Below are 19,588 nucleotides of genomic sequence, written 5' to 3'. Positions count from 1 at the left end.
GTCCTGTGCAGTGTCCAAGTCCTAAAGGGGTGCTGTAGTGTTGTCCAGGGGGTGCTCTGTCCATCAGCGGTGCTCCCCCAAGTGCTAAAAAAATAATATTTTTTGTGTGTTTGTGAATTGTGTGCGCAGTAGCCGCACGTGCATCAACAAAGTAGTGCCAAGCGTGCGCCTGTGTCATAAGTAAAGGGCCGGCTGGCTTGACCGTTAAAGGGTGCTGTAACCCCCAAAGTACACTCCAGTCCAAACCAAAAAAAAAATATTTTTTGTGTTTGTGAATAAACTCCCTATCGGCAGATAATGCGTGCAACCACAAAGTTATTAAACCAAGCTTAAATATAATAAAGAGACAGACCAAGTATATATGCGATCAAAATTATATGGTCAGCTTTATTTATTTTACAATCAGAGTATGGTGGCATAAGAAAGAATGGCCAGTAACCTGACGCCCCACACTTGACTTATGCAAGGATGTAAAAACACTCACTGAACGGGCCAATATCCCAATTCAAGTGTAATAGTGATATAAAACTTGCAAGGGCCGATATCCCTCTCTGGCAAGTGAGACGGTATCCAGCCCTATCCCAATGCACTATTTTAGCCCTCTCCGACGAGAGGTGCCGCTGACCCCAGTAGGGTAAAATTAGCCTAACCAATGCATAGAAGGGGGCGCACCGCTCATACTGCAGCAAGGTGGACGCTTTATAGATACTGCCGTTCTTTCCCGCCCTTGAAATAAAGCCGACACAAGACACAAGAGGAAAAAAGTGGGAGGGAGGGTGGGAGATCAGATTCCAAAGAGACAGAGTAACAGTGCTGACCTAGCCACACTCCTATTAACCACACCCCTTACACAACACTCCACCAATTCTAACCTAATGTCAATCTGACCATAAAACACTAACACTCCCCTACCTACTGTAACTTTATTAACCCCACGCATCCCTGCCTAGGGGTTTATGTGCCCTCTGTTCTATCCGAACCTCGGTTATCTTAAACTCCCTATCGGCAGATAATGCGTGCAACCACAAAGTTATTAAACCAAGCTTAAATATAATAAAGAGACAGACCAAGTATATATGCGATCAAAATTATATGGTCAGCTTTATTTATTTTACAATCAGAGTATGGTGGCATAAGAAAGAACGGCCAGTAACCTGACGCCCCACACTTGACTTATGCAAGGATGTAAAAACACTCACTGAACGGGCCAATATCCCAATTCAAGTGTAATAGTGATATAAAACTTGCAAGGGCCGATATCCCTCTCTGGCAAGTGAGACGGTATCCAGCCCTATCCCAATGCACTATTTTAGCCCTCTCCGACGAGAGGTGCCGCTGACCCCAGTAGGGTAAAATCAGCCTAACCAATGCATAGAAGGGGGCGCACCGCTCATACTGCAGCAAGGTGGACGCTTTATAGATACTGCCGTTCTTTCCCGCCACGCATGTTCCCAATGATGGAACATGCCCGCCACCATACAACCTACTCTCTAAAACCTCCCCGCAACGAACAAAAAACACTCTATAAATGAAATTTGTCCCTGCTTGGCATCTTGTACCCCATTAAAGGGTGATGCTCCACAACTCTACCCCCCCCCCCCCAACCATGCACCTAACATCACCAGGAAAAAACTAGCACAATATCGGACAAAATATCACATCTGGCCAAAGCCAAGCAACCCACCCAAATCATGACAAATAGTGTGCCGCAAATAAAGCGACAATTGCTGGCACAAATCATTCTCACCCAGGTGAATTGCTAAGACCAAAGGAGAAACCAAAGTCCTCCCCTGACATCCGTATACAGGGCACTAATGACCCCCAACCCAAACTAGTAAAGCGGGATGACCTGCCCAAAATATAAACAAGTGTCTGATAAACAAATGAGCTATAATCCTGTAAACCACCTGCAATACATGAAATACACATGAGTACTGTGACTATGGCATATTGCAGAGGAAGGTGATGGGGGGGAGGGAAAGGGGGGGAAGGAGGACTTGACCCGAGGTAAAAACCTACAAAAAACCTGCTGGATCTTTTTATTTTCGTTAGTAATGTCATTCTCATATTCATGTTGTTATTTGTCATTCAGTTTAACTATTGGTATTAGCCAAACGTTGTCCTGCGCAGGGCAAAAAATAGGGCAAAATCCCTCGAGACCCCCACCGGAAAGGTGGCAAGTTGGCCGGAGCACTCAAGTCCACAAACAAACATTACACATCATTAGTCCACATGAACATAGGCATAGGACTTCCATCATCATAGAGCCTGTATCTCTTGCCGAGCTGAGACTGCCAGAAAGACTCTCAATGCTGCCACAAAGTCTGATAGGCAATCAAAGGACTGAGGAGCCAAGGACCAACATGCGAAAACTCTCCATGGCGGCTTGAGAATTGAACAGGGTATCATCTGCGCTTATGACTCCATTCCTGGCAACAACAGAAGCGACAATATCGATCCCTGGGGTGGCGGTAGGAGGGGATCCGGCCACATCGATGTCTGAAACAAAAGAAAAACAGGGGCAGTATCGAAATTCAGGGTCCTTTGCATTAGGCAATGAACCGTATGCGCAGGCGCAGCAGTGTAAAGAGCAAACGAGACACAAGGAACAACAGCCTCAAATCATACCTAGCTGCTTAATTAGTGGACTCAGCACGCCGACATATCGGATGCTGGGGGAGCAAACAATGCCAACCCTTGTTGTAAACAGAGCCCCCGACTGTTATGACAGCAGGGGCCTCAAAAAACACCCCCACTGATACAAGCAACACAGCGATGGCTCCTGAATCCAGGGATGTAGTATTCCCCGATATATGCAACCCCGCATAAACACTGACCGAGCTTCTACAAGCCATTAGGAGACCACAACCCATGACCCGGGGAAACCCAAGCCAGGGGCATGTCCCGTTATTACATAGGGCTGTGTATAAGATATGGGGCCAAATGGAACAGGGCGAGAGCCCAGAGAAGCGAGAGCTTCTGACACTTTTTGTCAATGTAATAGAGTCCAAAAACAAAGTAACAGAGCGAACTTGCATGTTTTTTTGACTTAGAAAAACTCTCACGATTTAAAATCTCATTCAGATGTTTTTCCATTTTGAAGATAAAACTCAACCAATGTGAGAGCTCACTGCTAAACTCTCTCACCTTCCAAACTCTCACCCTATCACACTCGGCCCCTGGTGTGCTTAGAAGAACGTTGTATGTGGGTGTGGTGGACTCGGGTCAAACCTGTTTCCCAATATAAGATTTATATATAAATATATGATTAGGTATATATATGAATGGGGATCAGATGCAATGTAAGCTGTGTAGCTCACCTAAATCCTATGAACATGTATTTGTAAAATAAAAAGGGGGGTGTGCGTGTATAAGATATGGAGTACTTTGAAGAGCGTTGCATGTGGGGGTGGACTCGGGTCGAACCTGTATCTGTATATAAAATAAATATATATGATTAGGTCTCAATTGGAATATGGATGAGACTACCATGCAAAAATGTGTAGCTCGCCTAAATCCTATGAACCATATTTGGCATAAACATTTGCAACACCAAAATGTAAAGTATAAAACAAATATTCCCAAAGGCCAGATACTGAGTCTGAGGAGTAACTGGACCACCGAGGGGATAATTGAAATCACACCAGCAGTTATCGCATAAATGTACCTTATGTATGACCTCACAATATATTAGACAAAGCGAACAAATTAAAAACGGTATGGAAAAGCACCCACTCATGGGTAAGAAAAACCAACTGCAGGCGCCGGCTATAGGGAAAGGGCCAGAAAACCCTATGTGAATAAAATGCAATCAACTACCGAAAGTATAAGGGAAATTATACGGACAAAAGAAAAATTACCCCAGAACGAAGTGGTCCTATGCATGCACGAGCACCGGCTACAGGTAAAGAGCATAAATTACTATACAGGGATTAATACAATTCAACTACAGAAAGCATAAGGGTAAATCATATGGGCAAAAGAAAAATAACGCACTGACACGTGGTGTTCCTATGCATGCACACTTATGACCAAAAAGGGGTGGTCCAAACATTTTATAACAGAGAAAGAGAGTAAACAAGTGAAGAATAACAGAATATGAGATGATAGGCTCCTAATACTTGATTTTAGACTATGAGCCAGTGATACCATTCACAAGCTGACTCCAACTTGAGCGCATGGTGGGAGGGGGAGCGGCACACGCTTCAAGTCCCTACGTGGTCATAGGGTCCAAAGACACTCCCAAACTCTATGAAACTTAGGGATACCCATGTAATGTAATTTAGTACATTTATGAAATAGAAAGTATGTAATAGCGTGATATTAGTAATAGTGTGCAAGAACACATTTGTGATCGATTAGCTGATGAATAGTCCATGATACATATGTTCCTTATCCACACTTCTCTGCCGCACTTATTTTCTTATCCATGTGCATGACTAAACATGAATGTTTTGCTGTAATAAATGAGTTTAATGGATGATACGGTCTTATTAAGATTGAGGTAATGAATTACTTGTATTAATATTAAATCAATATAACTTCATTGTGCGTACTGACTTATAATTTTCGAAAGTCAACCATGTGCATGACTATAACATGAATGTTTGTTGTAATAAATGAAGGTCATATGACAACATCTTAACGCAATAATTTAATAAGGAACCGTGCAGAAGAACTGCAGAACAAAGGGCCAACGGCACCGTGGTTTCTGACATGCTGGCTTACGGCCCTATATGTGTGGAGTTTGTATGTTCTCCCTGTGCTTGCGTGGGTTTCCTCCGGATACTCCGGTTTCCTCCCACACTCCAAAAACATACTGGTAGGTTAATTGGCTCCAAACATAAATTAACCCTAGTGTGTATGTGTGTGAGCATGTGGTAGGGATCATAGATTGTAAGCTCCACTGGGGCAGGGACTGATGTGAATGGCCAAATATTCTCTGTAAAGCGCTGCAGAATATGTGTGTGCTATATAAATAACCGATAATAATAATAACTGGTAATAATGATAACGTGCTGTAACGCATTTAACATGTATACAAAATGCACAGCATTTATGTATGAAATAAGTGCTCTACCAATAGTATTGATTAATAAAACTGTTTTGTATGACTAGATGAATAAAAACTGGTTTGTTGACAATGACCAGCCGCTGTGAATAGACCAAATAAAAAGATGTGCGGAGGTGGGCTGGTAAGCTTCTGAGGAAACAGCATATGGCCGAGAAACGAGATACGCCACGGCCTTGTAGTCGTGGGTTATGTATGAAATGAGCCCTCCCAATAACACAAACAACAAGCGAGCATAAGACCGCCGTCTCCTGACACGGAGCAGCGAGGGAACCTCCCAGTCCTGTACCTTATATATTCCCACAGCCTAGCCCAGGAGCTGCGGCTGACATGAGCGCTGGAGAACTGCTTTTTGACTGCAACCAGATATGAATACAGCTGCCTCCATACAGTCATTTTTTAATATATCAAACTGTTGGCTTACCGATACATAACCTACCACATTCGTAACCATATACCTAATGTCCGAAAGGACCAACTTAATAGTGCCCTTACCACTGTGCGTGTCATTCAGCCTGTTATTACTGAATATACATGCACTGCTAATAGTTTTTGCTTTGTATAAAAGACAAGGAGGAGGGAGATGCCGCACACATTTTCTAACTGCTGAGCCCGTGTGACGTGTGCCGCAGGTGCAGCCAAGGTGCTAAATCTTACTCCCACACCCTCAGACTGCAAAGACCATAGGGGTGTCAGAGCACCCCCACTGCCACCAGCTGTCCGGCAATAGACCCAGAATCCAGTGCGGCAGCACCAGCGCGAACAGCTGGAAATATATTACAATTGAAGGCAATGGGAAACCCATGGCAGCAATCATGCCTTGCTGTGCTGTTGTGCTATGAGGGGTACAGGGCTGTAATAGCTCACATAAACATAGCTCACACAGAGATAGCTCAAGCTGAGATAGCCCATGCAGTAATAGCTCCTCCAAAGATAGATCAAGCAGTTATAGCTCCCAGCCTCACACAGTGAGGAGGGAAGGGGGGGAAGAGGACTATGAAACCCAGATCTGCAGCATCATCCAGGGAGAAAAAACGGGCGTGCCAGGGGCAAGGTATACTGTAGAGAGCAATGGATACTATAAAGAAACAGAAAAGCAGGAAAGAACAGATCAGAATAAGAGATAAGGATGAAAGCTGGAAAGAAATGTAAGAAGAAAAAGGGAAAAAAAAATACCAAAAACAAAGACCAGAGTATTACAACCTTGTGACTGTACAGCTTGCAGATCAGATTCCAAAGAGACAGAGTAACAGTGCTGACCTAGCCACACTCCTATTAACCACACCCCTTACACAACACTCCACCAATCCTAACCTAATGTCAATCTGACCATAAAACACTAAAACTCCCCTACCTACTGTAACTTTATTAACCCCACGCATCCCTGCCTAGGGGTTTATGTGCCCTCTGTTCTATCCGAACCTCGGTTATCTTTGTGTGCGCAGTAGCCGCACGTGCATCAACAAAGTAGTGCCAAGCGTGCGCCTGTGTCATAAGTAAAGGGCCGGCTGGCTTGACCGTTAAAGGGTGCTGTAACCCCCAAAGTACACTCCAAACCAAAAAAAAATATTTTCTGTGTTTGTGAATTGTGTGCGCAGTAGCCGCACGTGCATCAACAAAGTAGTGCCAAGCGTGCGCCTGTGTCATAAGTAAAGGGCCAGCTGGCTTGACCGTTAAAGGGTGCTGTAACCCCCAAAGTACACTCCAAACCAAAAAAAAATAGAGCACATAGAATCCCAAATGACAAAGTTCAGGAAAATGACCTTGAAAAAAACATTTAAATCAGCTGAAGAGAAACGTAAACTTGCCAATATGCCATTTACGACACGGAGTGGCAAGGAACGGCTAAGGTCGATCCCTAGTATGTTCATGACTAGTGGTTCAGCTTCACATGACGATGGAAGCCCTCCTCCCACTAAAAAAATCAAAAGAGTTAAGCTGGCAAAAGCACAGCGAAGAACTGTGCTTTCTAAGAAGATATCACAAATCCCCAAGGTGAGTCCAAGTGTGGTGGTGGTTGCGATGCCTGACCTTCCCAGCACTGGACGGGAAGAGGTGGCTCTTTCCACCATTTGCACGCCCCCTGAAAGTGCTGAAAGGAGCACCCACAGTCCACTTGCTGATATGCAAATTGAAGATGTCACTGTTGAAGTACAACAGGATGAGGATACTGGTGTAGCTGGCGCTGAGGAGGAAGTTGGCGAGGAGGATTCTGATGGTGATGTGGTTTGTTTAAATCAGGCTCCGGGGGAGACAGTTGTTGTCCGTGGGATGAAAAAGCCCATCACGGTCATGCCTGGGCAGAAGACCAAACATTCCACCTCTTTGGTCTGGCAATATTTCTATCCAAATCCGGACAACTGTCTTGCCATATGTACCATATGTAAAGGTGAAATAAGTAGGGGTAGGGACGTCAACAACCTAGGAACATCCTCCCTTATACGGCACCTGCAGCGCGTTCATAAAAAGTTACTGTCAAGTTCAGAAACTTTGGCTAAGACCGTAAGCAGTCCAGGGACACCTGAATCCCATTGTCCTGTTGTATCCAAGCGCCTGCAAACCACACCGTCAACTCCCTCCTAGTCAATTTCCTCCTTAGTCAGGATCGGAAGTAGTCCTGCAGGCCATGTCACTGGCATGACTGACTCTACTATCCGGGATTCCGGGTGAAAATGACTTAATCGGTGAAAAAGTATCGCCGAAAACAGCTTTTCGCCTGCAATTGAATATGGTCCCAAATGTCTAATACTTTCCTTCCTAGATTAGAGGTGTGAATTATCTTGCATTTTATAAACATGTTCTTGTCCAACACATTCATCATCATCCTCATTAGTGTCAGTTTCACAATTATCCCTCTCATCCTACTTGTCATGCACATTTACAACTTCCATAGTAGCATCCTCAATTTCTAAACCATCATCATCATTACTTTTACTACTACTCATCCTCACATTTGCAGAGGGCTCAGAAATAGGGGAAGGAGGCTTCTCTAGGATTACAGTGTCAGAAATGTCAGACTCACACATAGCAGTCGTGGACACCCTTGGACTCTCCTCTGGAATCTGTGAAGTTTGTGTACACACAGTTTGTTCTTCAGCCTAAGTGTTTATTTTGTGCACTGATTTCCCTGACATAGAGATGAGGTTACAGAAAATGCCTGACACTATAGACATTCTAATGCATGAAAGAGCAGTAGCAGGACCACAACTCCATGAACTGGGCCTTTTCTTGCCACTGCATATGGTGTATGGCATGTTGACAATTGTATGTTTTTTCAGCAGTAACTTTTCCGTTCATAGTTAGTGGTTATGTTCTCTTAAATATTATCAAAATTGTTTAGATTGGATTTCATTTTCTTACCCCTTGACCTTCTTTAAAGTAGATGTTGAACAAATGCAATGACTGCAGGCACTAGTAGTGAGATGCTCCTATTCTTTTATATGCTGATGTCATGATTGATTTACATCAAGACAAGAGCAAAGATACTGTACTTGAACTTGTAACTGCTACCACACCAAGTGAATGTACAATAAGATAGTGAAATGAGGGACCGTTACCTTTACCATGCAGTTTTATTGAAAGACTTGAGATTTTTTTGCTAACTAGATAAAAATGTATTTTTTCAACTTTTATTTATTTTTTTGTGATGGGGCCACAACACCCAGCAAGTACAATAATATACACTGCCTTTCAAAAAAAACACACTTGAATGATCTAACTTGAATTAAAAGACTTGAGGAATTTTTTTTAGGAGAAATTATTTTTTAAACTTTTATTATTTTGAGGTGCAGTAATATATGATGCCTCTCAAAAAACAATCATCCCTTGAAATATCTAAAATGACTTAAAGACGAAAATATTTTTTTTACCACAAAAACCCAGCAAGTATAGTAATATATGCTACCCCTCAAATTTAAAAGACACAGCACAGGATTTTTGGTCAGCTAAGCTTGCAATCACAGTACTTTCTCTACCCCTAATGCACAAGTGGACTGGAGCAGTGTCCAGCGGCCAGCATGAACAGAGGGAAGTACTGTACAGGGGAGTGGGGTCTGTTCTACACTGGGAGGGGGCACAACAGCATAAGGGGCATTACTGGGGGCACTACTAGGGGTATTACTGGGGCACTGCATAAGGGGCATTACTGGGGGCTCTGCAAAATGGGCACTAATGGGGGCACTGCATAAGGGGCTCTAATACAAGGGGCAATTTTATAAGGGGTTCTTATACAGGGGGCATTGCATAATGGGCTCTAATACAGGGGCATTGCATGAGGGGCTTGTCACAGTTGGTGCTAGTGAGTTACCTGTCTCAGGTGATGAACTGGAATTACTGGAGGCCGGCTGGACTGGAACCATGGGTAACATGAATAGCTCTTTTAATATAAGAATTGGGTAGCAGTGAGAACTGTCTTTGATGATGAATGACTGGAACTGGAAACTTGAAAAGTTGGAGTGGGACCAGGAGGAACTTGGAGGAACCGGACTGGGACTGGCAGGAAGGCTGACTGAGCTGGTCAGGTTACTAGTAGATGGGCTTGCAGACAGATGGTAGCGTGGAAGCTACTTGTTGTGGCTTGGGAAGCGTAGATGATAGATGATAGCGTGGAAGCTACGTGGAGCAGCTGGGAAGCCGTGTAGAAGCTGGTAGCGTGGAAGCTACTTGGAGTGGCTGGGTAGCCGTGTGGAGAAGCTGGTAGCATAGAAGCTACTTGGAGTGGCTGGGTAGCCGTGTGGAGAAGCTGGTAGCGTGGAAGCTACTTGGAGCGGCTGGGTAGCCGTGTTGAGACGCTGGTAGCATGGAAGCTACTTGGAGCGGCTGGGTAGCCGTGTGGAGAAGCTGGTTGCATGGTAGCTACTTGGAGTGGCTGGGTAGCAGTGTGGAGAAGCTGGTAGCGTGGAAGTTACGTGGAGCGGCTGGGTAGCTGTGTGGAGAAGCTGGTAGCATGGAAACTACTTGGAGCGGCTGGGTAGCCGTGTGGAGAAGCTGGTAGCATGGAAGCTACTAGGAGCAGCTGGGTAGCCGTGTGGAGAAGCTGGTAGCATGGAAGCTACTTGGAGCAGCTGGGTAGCCATGTGGAGAGATGGTAGCGTGGAAACTACTTGGAGCGGCTGAGTAGCCGTGTTGAGAAGCTGGTAGCGTGGAAGCTACTTGGAGCGGCTGGGTAGCCGTGTGGAGAGATGGTAGCATGGAAGCTACTTGTTGCGGCCTGGGAGCCGTAGGTGAGAGATGGTAGCATGGGAGCTACTTGTTGCGGCCTGGGAGCCGTAGGTGAGAGATGGTAACGTGGATAGCTGAACGCAGCAGGCTTACAGATAGCACTGGTCTAGGAACCAACAGGAGCCTGGGACACACCTGTACTCAGAGGTACAGCTATAGCATAAGTTGTACACCACGGGGCATAACGAGATGTTCAAGCACAGAGTGCTATCAGAGGAGGATCTATATACCTAGAGTCTGGCAGCAATTGGTGGATACAGACAGGTGGTCTGGCAGTGGCATTCTGAGTGGAGCAAGGCACAACATGCAGAGGGAGTAATCATCTCTGCAGCCCTTGAGAATCAGGACCACACCTGTGATTCCAATTAAGACTAGCAATGCTCACAGACAGAGCAGAGTCCAAATGATTAATCAGTGTGGGAAGGAGAGCAGTTTGCACACACAGAGATGTCACAGCCAGCATGATTCAGCCAGAGCAGATCTCCCCAGAGAGTTACAAACACAGATCCATGGAGCAGCTGGCAGAGGTAAGTCTCAAAGCAAAGGTAAAAACTAGCCAGGATTGTGACAGGGCTCTTATACAGGGGCATTGCATAATGGGCACAACTACAAAGGAATTGCATAAGATGCTCTAATACAGGGGGCAATGCATAGGGGGCTCTTATACAGGGGGCACTGCATAATTGGCACAACTACAGTGGCTTTGCATAATGGGCTCTAATACACAGGGCATTACATAATGGGCTCTAATATCAGTGGCAAATGCAGGTTTTTGAAAGGGGGGTTTCCAAATCCTTGGTTACCGAACCAATAAAAAAAACATCTGGCCATATATATGTTAGGTGTGTGCACCGGCCACTTTTCGTGTTTTGGTTTTGGAACTGGATTGGTTTTGCCAAAACCACCCTTCTGTGTATTGGGTTCTGGGTTTTGTGTTTTGGATCTGTATTTTTTGGGAAAAAAGCATAAAAACAGCTAAAACCAGAGAATTTGTAGGTTTTTCTGCTCCTATGCTATTATTAACCTCAGTAACACCTCACACCTCACAATATTGTTTTTAGGCCAAAAGGTTGCACCGAGGTAGCTAGATGACTATGCTAAGCGACACAAGTGGGCGGCACAAACACGTGGCCCATCTAGTAGTGACACTGCAGTGGCAGACAGGATGGCAGTTTGAAAACCGAGGCCCCAAACAGTGCATAATGCAAAGAAAAAAAAGAGGTGCAAGATGGAATTGTCCTTGGGCCCTCTCACACACCCTTATGTTGTATAAACAGGACATGCACACTTTAACAAACCAATCATTTCAGTGCCAGGGTCTACCACACGACTGTGGCTGAAATGATTGGTTCGTTTGGGCCCCAACAAAACAAGCTGGCAATTAATCTGTCCCTGCACAAACTGGCTCTACGGAGGAAAGATGCCATCCTCACCCTCTTCATCCACCGATTCCTCACCCTCTTCTGTACATACTCATCTTCACAGAGTATTAATTTGTCCCCGCTGGAATCCACCACCACAGGTCCCTCTGTACGTTCTGGAGGATGGTCTCCCTGGAAGAATTGATAATTCATTTTGATGAACATCATCTCCACATTTTGTGGAAGCAACCTCCTACGCCTTTCGCTGACAAGGTTCCTGGCTGCACTAAACACTGTTTCGCAGTACACACTGGAGGGAGGGCAACTCAGGTAAAATAGAGCCAATTTGGATAGGGGCCTCCAAATTGCCTCTTTTTCCTGCCAGTACAGGTACGGACTATCTGACATGCCTACTTGGATGCTGTCACCGATGTAATCCTTCACCATTCTGTCAATGGTGACAGTATCATATGCAGTGACAGTAGACATGTCAGAAATTGTTGCCAGGTCCTTCAGTCCAGACCAGATGTCCAAACTTGGTCCTGCCTGCCCTGCATCACTGCCAGCGGGTTGCTTAGGATACCGAAGTTGTTTCCTGGCAGCCCCAGTTGCGCGAGAAAATGAAGAAGGAGCTGTTGACGTGTCATGTTCCGCTTCAGCTGACAGTGTTTTCACCAGCAGGTCTTTGCACCTCTGCGGACTTGTGTCAGCCGGAAAGAGAGACAGCACATAAGCTTTAAACCTAGGATCGAGCACGGTGGCCACAATGTAGTGGTCTGATTTCAACAGATTGACCATCCTCGAATCCTGGCAAAGCGAATGAAGGGCTTCATCCACAAGTTCCACATGCCGAGCAGAATCGCTCTGTCTTAGCTCCTCCTTCACTTTCTCCAGCTGCTTCCACAAAGCCTGATGAGGGTAATGACCTGACTCAAGCTGGCAGTGTCTGAACTGACTTCACGTGTGGCAAGTTCGAAGGGCTGGATACCTTGAACAACACGGAAATCATTCTCCACTGTGCTTGAGTCAGGTGCATACCCCCTCCTTTGCCTATGTCAATGATGGATGTATAGGCTTGAATGGCCTTTTGCTGCTCCTCCATCAACTGAAGCATATAGAGGGTTGAGTTCCACCGCGTCAAAACCTCTTGCTTCAGGTGATGGCAGGGCAGGTTCAAGACTGTTTGCTGGTGTTCCAGTCTTCGGGACACAGCCGCTGAAAGGCAAAAAAGGCCAGAAATGTTTTGGCCCACCCAAAGCGTCTCCTGTACGTCCTTGTTGTGTTTCAGAAAATTCTGCACCAACAAATTTATTGTGTGAGCAAAACATGGGACGTGCTGGAATTTGCCCAGGTGTAATGCCCGCACAATATTGGTGGCATTGTCAGATATCACAAATCCTCAGGAGAGTCTAAGTGGGGTAAGCCATCAGTTTCTCTAAGATGTTGTCAGCAGTGTGCCTCTTACTGAAACCGGTGATACACAGCGTAGCCTGCCTTGGAACGAGCTGGTGTTTCTGAGCTGCTGCTACTGGTGACGCTGCTGTTGTTGCCGCGTAAGGTGATACATCTATCCAGTGGGCTGTCATAGTCATATAGTCTTTAGTCTGCCCTATTCCACTTGTCCACATGTCCGTGGTTAAGTGGACATTGGGTACAACTGCATTTTTTACTACACTGAGGACACTTTTTCTGATGTCTCTGTACATTCTCGGTATTGCCTGCATAGTGAAGTGGAATCTAGATGGCATTTGGTACCGGGGACACACTACCTCCATCAATTGTCTAAATCCCACTGCACTAATGGCGGATACCGGACGCTCGTCTAACACCAACATAGCAGTCAAGGCCTCAGTTATCCGCTTTGCTTCAGGATGACTGCTGTTGTACTTCATCCTCCTCGCTAAGGACTGTTGGAGGGTCAATTGCATAGTAAATGAAGTAGTGGTGTTCCTACTTCCTCTCTGGGATGATGAACAACTCCCAGCAGCAACAGCAGCAGCAGCAGCAGTAGGCATAGCAATGCAGGATCCTCCGGAGGAATCCCGGATAGGAGAGGAGTCAGTCATACCAGTGACATGGCCTGCAGGACTACTTCCAATCCTGACTAAGGAGGAAATTGACGAAGAGGGAGTTGACGGTGTGGTTTGCAGGCACTTGGATACAACAGGACAAAGGGATTTAAGTGTCCCTGGACTGCTTACGGTCTTAGCCAAAGTTTCTGAACTTGACAGTAACTTTTTATGAATGCACTGCAGGTGGCGTATAAGGGAGGATGTTCTTAGGTGGTTAACGTCCCTACCCCTACTTATTCCACCTTTACATATGGTACATATGGCAAGACAGTTGTTGTCCGGATTTGGATAGAAATATTGCCAGACCAAAGAGGTGGAATGTTTGGTCTTCTGCCCAGGCATGACCGTGATGGGCTTTTTCATCCCACGGACAACAACTGTCTCCCCCGTAGCCTGATTTAAACAACCCACATCACCATCAGAATCCTCCTCGTCAACTTGCTCCTCAGCGCCAGCTACACCAGTATCCTCATCCTGTTGTACTTCAACAGTGACATATTCAATTTGAATATCAGCAACTGGACTGTGGGTGCTCCTTCCAGCACTTGCAGAGGGCGTGCAAATGGTGGAAAGAGCCACCTCTTCCCGTCCAGTGTTGGGAAAGTCAGGCATCGCAACCACCACCACAATTAGATTCTCCTTGGGGATTTGTGATATCTTCTTAGAACGCACAGTTATTTGCTGTGCTTTTGCCAGCTTAACTCGTTTGATATTTGTAGTGGGAGGAGGGCTTCCATCGTCATGTGAAGCTGAACCACTAGTCATGAACATAGGGAAAGACCTTAGCCGTTCCTTGCCACTCTGTGTCGTAAATGGCATATTGTCAAGTTTACGTTTCTCCTCAGATGATTTAAATGTATTTTTTAAGGTCATTTTCCTGAACTTTGTCATTTGGGATTTTATATGCCCTCTATTATGACATTGGGCATCGGCCTTGGCAGACGACGTTGATGGCATTTTATCATCTATGTCATGACTTGTGGCAGCAGCTTCAGCACTAGGAGGAAGTGGTTCTTGATCTTTCCCTATTTTATTTTTATCGGACAAATTTTTGTCCTCCAGTTATGTGATATTGATATATACATGCGGCTAAGGCGCACACAAATGCAGAAAAAGATTTTATTTTTTGGGGGGGATGGAGCACACTTTGGGGGTTACACCACCCTTCAACAGACAAGTTAGCTGGCCCTTTACTTATGACACAGGCGCACACTTGGCACTGCTACTTTGTTGATGCACATGCGGCTACAGCGCACACAATTCACAAACCCAGAAGAAAGATTTTTTTATTTTTTTTGGAGTGCACTTTGGGGGTTACACCACACTTCAACAGATGAGCCAGCCGGCCCTTTACTTATGACACAGGTGCACGCTTGGCGCTGCTACTTTGTTGATGCATGTGCGGCTACTGCTCGCACACAATTCACAAACACAGAAAAAAATAATTGTTTTTTTGCACTTGGGGGCAGCACCCCTGATGGACACATCACCCCCTGGACAACACTACAGCACCCCTTTAAGACTACAGCCTTTATGGGACACTGCACAACACAGCCCAGCCAACCCCTATGGATTTTGGTGTGGACACAGCCCCTATGGACAACAGCAGCACAACACAGCCCAGCCAGCCCTAACTCCTACCCTCCCTCTTCACTGTCCACAGCCGGAGTGAAAAATGGCGCCGACGCGGGGACCATTTATAGAATCCAAAACCCGTGAGATCCGACAGCAGGATGATGATGTTTTGCCTTGATTTCAGATCAGAGTCAGGCAGGAAAACCCAAGCTGGACTCAGTATCCGAACCCACTCATCCCTAATAAATAAATATATATATATATATATATAATAGGTGCTGCGGTGGGCAAGTGCTAAATGAGCAAAGGGTCCCGGGCCTTAATGACTCGGCACCACCGCAGATAATGTGTAAGGTCCAACAACGTGGCTGGGTTCCCAAAACGTGTCCCTCCTGGTCCTTCCGATAGTCACCTTTCTGCAACGCGTTTCGGATCAATAAAGGATCCTTTTTCAAGCAAAGGTGACTTGCTGTCTATCGCTTTCCCTTTTTAAACCCTGGATCCAACATCCGATTGGTCATCGCGTCCCCCACGTGTTGTCGGCGTGTGCGGCAGCCGCGTCACTTCCGGTGTTGGCCGGAAGTCTCATGCGTTCCACCTGACTCTAACTTCCTTCAGACATCCGGAAGTTATGTGCGTTCCACCAGTCGGCAAGGAGGGCTCTCTTCAGGATCACATATAGTGGTTACTAGGGGATAAGTACTTAGGCTCCGATTTTGAGTTAAAGTGGTTTTTAGATTAACATTTTTATTCAGTTTTTAATTAATATTGTATTTAACCCTATTTTCTTTCTTTTTATTTTTCCCTTCATTTTTCTCCCGTACCACTGTCTCCAATTTATTGGGAGGACCAATAAGGAAATGTCTAGCTGGATGTTAGGGATGGACAGTGCCGGAATACGCAGTACGGCATAGTTTCTTTTTATCCAGCAGACATAGAAAAGTCTGATAGGATATTATTTATTTTGGATTTTGATTTTACACAAAGATGGCCGTGATCGGAACCTAAGTACTTATCCCCTAGTAACCACTATATGTGATCCTGAAGAGAGCCCTCCTTGCCGACTGGTGGAACGCACATAACTTCCGGATGTCTGAAGGAAGTTAGTCAGGTGGAACGCATGAGACTTCCGGCCAACACCGGAAGTGACGCGGCTGCCGCACACGCCGACAATACGTGGGGACGCGATGACCAATCGGATGTTGGATCCAGGGTTTAAAAAGGGAAAGCGATAGACAGCAAGTCTCCTTTGCTTGAAAAAGGATCCATTATTGATCCGAAACGCGTTGCAGAAAGGTGACTATCGGAAGGACCAAGAGGGACACGTTTTGGAAACCCAGCCACGTTGTTGGACCTTACACATTATCTGCGGTGGTGCCGAGTCATTAAGGCCCGGGACCCTTTGCTCATTTAGCACTTGCCCACCGCAGCACCTTGTTTGGGTGAGAAATTGTATGGAACCCTTGTCCCCTTCGTGTCATACCCTATGATATTTTATGATTTTGTATTTCTTCGTATGTTATGTATAAATATGAATAAAGTGACATCATTTTATACCCAGGGATATCCTATTTATGTATCCCGATTTTAATTAGGTTTATCTTCAATCAGCGCTATCAGGGTACTTATATCTGTAGAAATTTTCATTGTGGAGGTGGTATTACTCCAGTTTTTAGTACCATTGGAGCTGCAAGATTGTTTTTGCGCACTAAAGCATAACTTATTTTTTGGAAAATATATATATAATAGGCACAGCTTACACAGGATTTAGGACCACTACAGTAAAATATACCACTCAGCCCATGACCGACACTGACACGCACACTGACTGACACAGTCACACACACACACCTCTATCACTAAAAAACATGAATGCAGCAGGCAAATAAATACAGCCAGCATGATTTGTTAAAGGCACCCCCTCCATCCAGCAGTGCCCCTTATATAGTGCCCCCAGTAGTGGTCCCCCTATGCAGTGCCCTCAGCAGTGCCTCTTGTACAGTGCCTCTTATACAGTGCCCCCAGTAGTGCCCCTTATGCAGTATCCCCAGTAGTGCCCCATATTCAGTGCCCCTTATACAGTGCCCCCAGTAGTGGTCCCCCCTATGAAGTGCCCCCAGTACTGGTCCCCCCTATGTAGTGCCCCCAGGAGTACCCCTGATACAGTGCCCTCAGTAGTGCCCCATATACCATGCACCCAGTAGTGGTCCCCCCTATGCAGTGCCCTTTATACAGCGCCCCCAGTAGTAGTCCCCCCTATGCAGTGCCCCCAGTGGTGGTCCCCTGTATGCAGTGCCCCCAGTAATGCCCCTTATACAGTGCCCCAATAGTGACCCCCCCATGCAATAATCTCAGTAGTGCCCCTTATCTAGTGCCCCCAGTAGTAGTCCCCCCTATGCAGTGCCCCTTACATATATATAGGACAAGGAAAAAAACACTTGCCTGGATCCCCACACCTGCCGCTGTCCACTCCTCTGTCCTCCCGGCCCATTGTGCACTATGGGAGAGACGTCATGACGTCTCTCCCATCACCAACTGCAGGAGTCGGAAGGTAGAGCTCATGAGTGACCTCCAGGCCAGCTCCGGCAGTGGGCGCAGCAGCCAATGAGAGTCTGTCTGACTCTCATTGACAGCTAAAACAAACACATCGCCGCCGGGTAGTACAAGTGTACTACCCATTGCCAGCGGTGGTGTGCTTGTTACTGTGTAGTGCGGACTGAACTCACTGCGATCCGCACTACACTTACTGATCGGCAGGCAGGGGGGGGGTTTGGTACTCAGAAACTCCCCCTGCGTGCGCATATAAATACAGGGGGCATTGCATAATGGGCACAACTTTAGGGGACATTGCATATTGGGCTCCAATGCAGGGAGGCATTGCATAAGGGGCACTACTACAGGGGGCATTGGTTTTTATTAATAATAAACCTTTCAAAATTGCATATAAGACTTTTTTTTTCTTGCGGACCGCACACTCTTAGACCTTGAATATTCTGCCCGGTTGGTATTTTGAGTTTGACATGTCTACACTAGACGATGTCATAGAACAGTAGCTGTATAGTATCATTAGTATCAATAGTGGTATCATTATAATCCTTTTATTGCATTTGATTTCACAGAACAATCCAAGCAAATGACACCTGTGAAAGTCAAGTTGATATGGATTTGTTTCTACACTATTCGCTAATTCCCTCCGTGAGTATTATACAGCAGAGAATAAATTACAGAAATGTTACTGTAGATATATTTTATGTGTTCTACATGGCTACTGTATCTGTACAATAGATTGACTGCCTTCCCCACAAATATCAAACATGTTGTTCATGCTATACAGGACGGCAATCAGGCTACCAGTAATGAACATCTGTAAGCCGTAAGAGGAATAAACAACCACCATGTGGAACAATACCCAAACACTCCATGTGAAACCAAACCCTAAGTGCTAGTAAATGTAGGCAGGCATACTAAGCACTGCGGCAGTGTTAAATTTTTTAATATCAACTTTTTGTCTGTTTGCTCTGGACACAATGTTTTCTGCGTGCTGTTGGATTTTTCTATTTGTTCCCCTTAATGGTATTTTTATTAAAAAAATAATATAGTTATGTACAGTACATGCACTTACCTGGTTCTCGCAGCTCTTGGGCCCAGCCCCCTCCTGGTTACACCATTTATAGAGATGGCTTTTTAAGAAAAAATTAGCAACAGGAAAAATGCAATAATGTATGTATGCCAGTACAAATATAACAGTCAGCAGAAACAACATTTAGAGGCCTATTCATTATTTTAATCATCTGGGGGTAGACGGTCCCCGATAACTAAGTATTCAACTCGCCACGTGCGCCAGGTCAATTTAACATTACTCCTGTTTGAAGACAGCTGATCAGAAGATCAGTTCTCCCCGGGAATCCTTTCACCACTTCTTTAGTAGCAATGAAACTTAGTACTGCCTAGTCTGACTCAGCAGTGCTACTGCGCAAGCGTGAACTTGGGTTTACGCACATGCGACTTCTGGTGGAAGAAACTGAGCTGTGGCAGAGAGATCCGAATGGATCCCTCTTTGCGACCAGGAATCCTTCCCATAGGGAAGTATCTATGTAACCCCCCTTTACCCTCTAAAGGGACACCAGGTTTCTAACTCCCATGTTGTATAATGCACCCACCCTTATCCTCTCTAGGTACTGTACCTTTTATATTATCATTAATCCAGTGCCTCCACCCAAGCTAATTAAATAAGGCTTGCCTGGGTAAGCCTTGTGATACACAAGGTGGAAAATATCATCAGAAAAGAA

General features: G+C 45.5%; 1 pseudogene; it reads left to right on the top strand.

Annotated features, from left to right (window-relative positions):
* Nucleotides 1–18,410: 18,410 nt before the first annotated feature.
* The window catches only part of LOC148454031 (stimulated by retinoic acid gene 6 protein-like), a 156,053-nt pseudogene continuing 154,875 nt past the window's right edge, over nt 18,411–19,588 (top strand).

Source organism: Taudactylus pleione, unplaced genomic scaffold (assembly GCF_031769625.1).
Source record: "Taudactylus pleione unplaced genomic scaffold, aTauple2 ptg001032l, whole genome shotgun sequence".
NCBI lineage: Eukaryota > Metazoa > Chordata > Amphibia > Anura > Myobatrachidae > Taudactylus > Taudactylus pleione.
Note: the sequence above shows the minus strand (reverse complement) of the source record. Positions and strands in the feature narration are given on the sequence as shown.